The sequence below is a fragment of the Microtus pennsylvanicus genome, chromosome 12 (genome assembly GCF_037038515.1).
Source record: "Microtus pennsylvanicus isolate mMicPen1 chromosome 12, mMicPen1.hap1, whole genome shotgun sequence".
NCBI lineage: Eukaryota > Metazoa > Chordata > Mammalia > Rodentia > Cricetidae > Microtus > Microtus pennsylvanicus.
In genome coordinates, this window is record NC_134590.1 from 80332922 (window position 1) to 80340845 (window position 7924).

Here is a 7924-nt window from a genome sequence, read left to right on the forward strand (position 1 = left end):
CTTTGGATATAGCCATTTCTCAGAAAATTGGTAAACAACCTTCCTCAAGACCCAGTAATACCACTTTGGGTATATATCCAAAGGATGCTCAATTGTGCCACAAGGACATTTGCTCAACTATGTTTATTGCAGCATTGTTTGTCATAGCCAGAACCTGGGAATAACCTAAATGCCCCTCGACTGAAGAATGGATAAGAAAAATGTGGTACATTTACACAATGGAGTACTACACAGCGGAAAAAGATAATGATATCTTGAAATTTGCAGGCAAATGGTTGGAGCTAGAAAACATCATATTGAATGAGGTAATCCAAACCCAGAAAGAAAATTGTCATATATACTCACTCATAAGTAGTTTTTAGATATAAAACAAAGGAAACCAGCCTACAAATCACAATCCCAGAGAATCAAGACAACAATGAGGACCCTAAGAGAGACACACATGTATCAATCTACATAGGAAGTAGAAAAAGACAAGATCTCCTGAGTAAACCGGGAGCATCGGGGAGCATGGGGACCATGGGAAAGGGTTGAAGAGGAGGGGAGAGGCAGGGAGGGGAGCAGAGAAGAATGCATAATTCAATAAAATCAATGAAAAATTAAAACAATGATTTTAGTTAAACTTATTCTTCAATTTTAATCAGATATTTTGTTTTTGAGAACCAAGTTCCAAAGCTTAAGAAAATAAAATTATAAATTTATACTTAACTAAAAGTAATCATTTTATTGAAATACCAAGTAAACAACCCTCCCAACCCCCAGACCCTTGTGCTGGGGATAAAACTAGGGGTTTGTGAATGCTATCCATGTGGTATCCCTAGCAAAATTCATTTAGTACTCTAACATCCAGAGACGCATAAGAGAAAAGTTAAGATGTAAAGAATCTGTACCTCACTCCCAGAATCCAGTATGCAGTCCAGGATGAGCACACCAGGAGACACCTGCAAGTGCCAGTCCCAAAGTTCCATGTCTCTCTTTAGTAGGCATGAATCTATGATGTGGGGTTCCCCTCTGTATGCTGTGAATATCATTGGTTAATAAAGGAACTGCCGTGGGCCTATAGCAGAGCTGGAGGGGAACAGAGCTAGGTGGGGAAAACTAAACAGAATGCTGGGAGAAAGAAGGGCAGAGTCAGAGAGAAGCCATGGAGCCACTGCCAGAGACAGATGCTGGGAACTTTACCTGGTAAGCCTCTGCCACGTGGCAATTCACAGATTAATGGAAATGGGTTAAATTAAGATGTAAGGGTTAGCCGATAAGAATTTAGAGCTAATGGGCCAAGCAGTGATTTAAATAATACGGTTTCTGTGTCATTACTTCAGGGCTAAGTGGCCAGGAATGAAAAAAGTGGCATCCTTCCCACAAATATAATCCCATTTATCAGCATAGCACCATAGAAAAAGGAAGATTCTATCAAGCATATTAATTTTAAATGATATGCTTTAAATCTTGCCAGTTTTATTATACAATGCCAAACCCAGCTTTTGGACAAGTCATTTCCTTGCACTTTCTGGTTTCAGTGAAGTTAAACATTGAACACAGCACTACTTTAAATTAATGATTTGCCCTGAGTTAAGTGTAGCTCTGGCCCCTAGGCTGGCCTTGGATTCCAAGTCAGGCCACCCTCCACACCCAGCACTACCCGCATTATTGTTGATAAGTATCCCTCGTATTCTAGAAATGATTACCACCACATCCAAACACCATCACCCTTCATCTTCTGGTGTCTTCGACCCTTCATGCTACACATCCTCCAAACTCTAGGAAAGCGAGTGTTTCCCTAAGAGCTCACCTTCCAGCCTCGAGCTCCACAAAGGGAAAAGCACTCTGTTAGTCCATCGCAAGTGCACTTGCGGGGAATGCACCTGCACCTGCTTGGGGGCAAGTCTGCTTTTCCTGGGTGCAACCATCCTTTATGTCTCAGGATTTTTTTTTCAAAATAGATGTCACATGTGACAAAGATAAGATTGTGTCATTTGCCCATTTGGCCTTGTGAACATTCAGGTCTTGCTTCGCAGAGGGTGAAGCTAGGGGCAAGTTTATCTGTAAAAGATTTTGGGGAAGGGCTGGGAGAGCAGAGGGCAGATAAGTAAAAAATGACAGAACTGAAAGTCCGTACTCCTTGTCCGCTGATTTCCATGTGGATATCAGGACCAGCCCACCTCTTTTTAATTTGTCCTCCTAGGGACCAGGGCTTGGAAGCCCGCCTGCCCTCTAGGATGCGGCAGGCAATGATGAATGAGCACGGCTGGGAGACAGACGCTAGGAAAGATGGGTGGAGACTGTGGTAGGTGCCATCTGAAACATTTACTACTTTTGAAAGTATTGAACTGCAGGCCCACTGAGTACAGGCTTTGGGGGTGAAAATTTGGGGTTTTGCTTCAGGAGACAGTTTGTATTTAGGGCAGGGATTTGTACTCTCTCCTTCAATTTCCTTTTTTTCTTTTCTTTTCTTTTTTTCTGTCCCCTTTTTTCTCCTTCAATTTTCATGGCGTTTTCACGTGAATGGTGATGCTACCTGGTCCATAGGCTGTTAAAAACACCAAACCATTGATGCCTGAATAGTCACCGTGTACACAACCTAGAAAATAATACGCAATATCTTTCTGTTCCACTTTCCAATCATCCTGCACACGGGTCACACGGCAATGATGCTCAGAGACTTGGTGATGTTGCTCAGCCAGAGCTCCCAGGAGGGGCTGAGATGGAGAGAAAATCATGAATGGCGTCTGTTGGGTGCTCACTGTATGTCTCTGAGTAAAGTACTTCCTTCTCATGTAGTAAACTTTGTTTAAATTTTCACAGCATCGTTTAGGATATCCGTTATCACTGATAACTCTATTTTGAAAATTACTCGTGTGGTGAGTTTTGTTTTACTCCACCAATTAAGTTGAATGAGAACTTAGGATCTCCAGAATCTTCTTTTTGTGTGATTCTGGGTTTCGATTAACCCAAAGTGGAATTTGCATGAGATATGGAAGACAGAGGGAAAGCTCAGTCATTGCTTTCTGAAGATCATGTAGTTAAATTGAGTATTGGACAGACAGAGGGGTCAGCAGGTCTGGCTGTCTGCTTCCTTTGTTCCATCCACATCCTGATAATGTTTTTGAAATCTCAGGCACCATGGATAAAAAATAGCATCACCTAATGCTTGAATGTGAAACCCTCCATGGATCCTCGACCAGCTCCTGTCTGAAATCCCATTTCACTGGTTGGACTTGTCTGCCTTCTCAAGGGACTAGCGGGTGCCTCACTCCCTCACACAGTAGCCTCTTTAGACGTTCATTCCCAGTGTCTCCCACGGGGAAGGTTCTGTTTCTCCATCTCAACCCCGATCTAAATACACGGTAATAGCATCAGGTAAAGGTAAGTAGCTTAGCTAGCACAAGGAAAGCCAGAATTGGAAGCCTTAATCTACTTTTCCGAGCATATGCTGCTAATAAACGCTATGCAGTTTCGCCTTGAGAGAAATGAGGAAGAATGAGATGGGGAGGAAAGAGAGATCAGGCTTAAAGACTGCAACAAAGGATGGAGGAAACAGGAGACAGAACAGCAAGGGGAGTGAGAAGGAAGCGGGGAGGGAGTAGGGAAACAAGATAACAAGCAATGGGGAGAGAAGAAAAGTAAGGAACAGCCAGAGCCACAGGGAAGTGGGGTACCCCTCTGGCAGTCAGCTGGCAAAGGGAGGTGGGGCACCCCACTGCAGCCAGAGCCGATGGGAGGTCGGGTACCCCTCTACAGTCAGCTGGCAAAGGGAGGTGGGTGCTCTATTGCCTGTCATCTGGTTGAATCAGTGCTTTTAGCCCCAAGGGGAAATTTTAGGCACGGCTAATATCTGCCGGAGGCCCCCGAATTGTAGTGCCCAGCCGCTGAAAAGCAGGAGCCTTTTAGTTTTACTCTCCCATTAGAGACTCCTAATTCCCATAAGTTTAGTTGTGTTGCTTCAGACAGAGGATCTAAGCTCTCTGGTCATTCGCTCAGGTTGAAGCCGTTGTTAATCCGGTTTTCACGGCTCTGCATAGTTTTGTGATAAAAGACTTGTACAGCAGCGACCTTTTCTATGCATTTGATCTGAGTTGAGAAATCAAACATTCCAATGCAGTAGGACACTGACTAATAATTTAATTGTAGTTCACCACACTGAAACGATTAGCAATTTAACTATGTGATGTTCAACATGAGGCATGTGGCAGATTTTGCACATAATTCCAAAATAGAGGTGTGAAATATCATTTTTCCCTGTGAACTGCTTGGTTTACCCTAGATATTTACTATGTATAATATTACGGCTGCCAAGGAAACATAGAAATGAAAAACAAGCTAAAAAATCCTGTTGAGTTTTATTTTCTACTTTGAGGCAGCTAAGGCTCTAAAAATATCCCACGCAGGGAACAGAAAGTGCTCTTCAACCGTCCTAGCGTGCACGGAGGCTGAAGGACTCCCAGGACAAAGCGCCTCACCCACACCATCATCCCACATGACTGTCCTTGCACTGTTCTCCGCTCGATCAGAAGAGCTGGGCCGTGTGCATTTGGCAAGCATGCCAGGAGAGCAGGTTTGGTGGGGAGATAGCCTTAGATGTGATCACCGCGCCCCAAGCCACTGATCCCCTCCTGAAGGGCTGGCCTCCCTGAAGCTCTGATGCTACGGCTCCTCGTCCAGGTGTCAGTTCAGAAAGGGATGAAGGGGTACCCAACTTGCTTTTATATAGTGTTCGCCTTCTGTCTCAAGATGAAGCTGAGATGAATGCTTGTTTCAATATATTGCTTTATATGCTGTTATTTGGAAAGGTTACATTACACACACACACACACACACACACACACACACATAGTTATATATGAAGCATTTGATTAGATTGCAGTGAGTTTTGCCTCTTAAAGGCTAGCACATTCCTGGCATGGTATCAGAAGACAAAACTGTATTTATTATTATAAATAACACACATGGTTACTAATTATACGGTACTTATAATAAATAATTGATAATTATTTATCATCACTGTGACTGAGAAGAGACGGTTTAGGTTCTGGGAACGCCTTGAAGCAGCCCATCCCGCTGCAGCCACCACCGCTATAACTGCAGTATGTACAGGCAATGAGCACACGTAACTGAGCACATGTTACAACAGCGTGCCGGAAACAACTGAGCACACGTGATTGAGTGCATAGCAATCGGCACATGTAGCAACTAAGTACATGTAACAGGGCACATACGATGAGCATATGTAACATTTGAGCTCATGTAACTAAGAGCATCCGGCCTTTGTCTCAGACTTCTTTGTTTATTTTTTTTTTATTTTTTACATATATAGAAAAGTCGAGTGGCAGCTGCAGGCACTGTGCTGGCCTGGGCTGTCAAGGTCTCTCCGGTTACTCTGGCATGCAGTTGGAGACCCCATGGCTACCACCTCTCATACCTCTTTGCACACGCTTCTGAGTCTAGCCTCCTGGCTATTGTCCTGTGTGTAAGGTTACCTGTAAGTAGGGACCTGGTCTCCAGTTCCAGAGCTTGCGTCTCCCTCCCACTGTCCTCTTCTGGAGCGCACTGTCTCATCAGCTCTGCTGGAGTCAGTCAAGACTCCTCGGGAACCCAGTTAGGATTCCTACCTCCTCTTCCCAGAGGAGAGAAGGCTGCTCAAGCTGTGGACAAATCCCAGAAACAAGTCAGCAGACATGAAACCTGGCACCACTCTCTGATTCTCTCGCTGACTCTGTCCTTGAAGGAAACCTGGAGGTGGGAGTGACCTGAAATCATTATGTTTGTTCAGTTCTGCCCTCTGTATCAGGAATCTGGACATTTCTGCTGCCTTAGAGTATTCCCTAGGGAAGTATTCCTTAGTAGAATCTGCCTTCTCATTACCAGCTGAGATCTTGGTTCTTGAGAGGAGCTCTGGCTAGGGAGTATATTCATGTAGGAGGGCCCCAGTAACAAACAGCTATTATCCGTTCCCATCTGGACCACCTGCATTGTCACTGAACTCTCTCCCATTGCCTCCTGGGAAAGTGGTTGCTTTTGTCTCCACTTTGCCCAAACACTGGGATTCTTCCATTTGCCCTAATGTAGTCAAGAGTTAGAGAGAGATGGCTGAAATGGACTTTCTCTTCAATGGACAACGGGTATACTGTGTACTAATAGACAGCTCCAAAGATGGATAAGAAGTCCCAAGAACCAGGTTCAAGAAATTGAGCCAGAGGAGCGCCGGAGCTGGCTCAGTGGTTTACTTGTTGCTCTTGCAGGTGGCCCGGGTTTGCTCCCCAGCATCCATAGAGCAGTCCACAGCCCATCTGTTACTCCTCCTCTGGTCTCCCTGGGCACCAGACATGTGCATTCACACACATAAAACCATACCAGAGAGCTGAGCATGCTCAACTATAATCCTAGCATTTAGGAGGCAGGAGGACTGTGAATTTGAAGTCAGACTGGGCTATGAAGTGAGACCCTATCTAAAAGAGAGATAGACACACACAGAAAGGGAGAATAGAAAGAAGGGATGAGAATGGAAGGAAGGAAGAAGGGAAGGAACAAAGGAAGGAGACAAGAGAAAGGAAAAGAAAAATGAAATAAACCAGAACCAAGGAAGGCCAAGCGATTAGAACAGCCAAACATGCCTGGCTTTTCTGATTCACTATCATTAATATTTTCTGTATTTCACAGGACATGATTACCACTTCTGGGCAACCCTGAACTATAGTTAGACTTTCTTTTGGGACCACCAGCTCCCCAATAATGACACAGAGACTTATTATTAATTATGAAAGCTTGACCTTTAACTTAGGCTTGTTCCCAACTAGCTCTCATAATTTAAATGAACCTGTTTCCATTCATCTATGACCTGCCACGTGGCTCCTTACCGCTCCTCCATTCTGTATGTCCAACTCCCTCCATGTCTCGCTAGCATCTCCTCCCACAGCAGACTCTAACCTTGAGTTCCTCTCTCTCCCCGGAAGTACCACCTGCCTCGCTCTGGGCCATTCAGCTCTTTATTAAACCAATCAGGTGCCTTAGGCAGGTGAGGCAGATCATAGGTGCATCTTCACGCGGTGTAAACAAATATTCCACAGCACTAGACACTGATGTCACTGACCTGAGCGCTCTGCCATGATCCTTTCTTTCAGAATAAATTGTTTATCGGCTTTGCTTCTACAGTAGATCACAGGGATGCTCCCTTATTCCTAGGAATATGGAAACTGGCCTTGCGTTTCATTGGTAGGAAGTGGGTCCTACATCCATCCATTCCTAAAACCGAAAGGGTCCAGATATTGACACTAATATCAAAAATCACTATTGTCAACTCTAGTCAGATATGAAATCTCCTACTTTGACACAATACCTGATCCCAAAGAATTTCAAATTTCTCTTCCACATTGTAAACTAGGCTTCAACATTATACAGCCATGAGGCTCAAACTGTACCCACCTTGGTGTTCAGAGTTGACAGTGCTATCTGAATTACTTGTATCCAATAGGTATCCCGGGTCAAGCTAATTTTAATAACTATCTACTTGCTTAATGTGGTCAGGTCAGCTCTGCCCCTAATATATGCTTACCTTCTATTAAGGCATTCGCACAGTTATCTAAGAGCTGAGTTGGGGTTTAAAAATAATAATATTTATTAAAGGCTCACCACATATACTTATTAATGTCATCATTATTGGAAACCAAAGCTCAGTATGGTTAAGTGACTTGCCCAGAAAACTAGTAAAGCCAAAATTTAAATTTATTGTGATCTTTTGGGCTGTGTTTTTCCCTCTTTGCCTTACTGCCTCACATAGAAAACTGCGCCTTCTATAGACAGGTAAGTATTTCACAGCCAAAGGCACCACAGAAACAGGTAGATCTAAAATTATGCCTACTAATTTTGACTCAGATGCTACATGCACACTCCTCGTTTCTTGCTTAAAGGTTCCCTTTCTCTACATGCT

At 43.9% G+C, this 7924-nt stretch overlaps 1 long non-coding RNA gene and 1 other non-coding gene across 2 annotated transcripts; both read right to left on the reverse strand.

Annotated features, from left to right (window-relative positions):
- Positions 1 to 2483: 2483 nt before the first annotated feature.
- LOC142832449 (uncharacterized) lies at positions 2484 to 7132 on the reverse strand. The gene is made up of 3 exons (XR_012907228.1): positions 7088 to 7132; positions 5478 to 5642; positions 2484 to 2581 (listed from the first exon to the last, which is right to left on the reverse strand). It is a non-coding gene; the product is annotated as an uncharacterized LOC142832449 (long non-coding RNA).
- Positions 5307 to 5435, reverse strand: LOC142833210 (small nucleolar RNA SNORA44). Its single transcript, XR_012907347.1, has one exon. It is a non-coding gene; the product is annotated as a small nucleolar RNA SNORA44 (small nucleolar RNA).
- Positions 7133 to 7924: the final 792 nt, after the last annotated feature.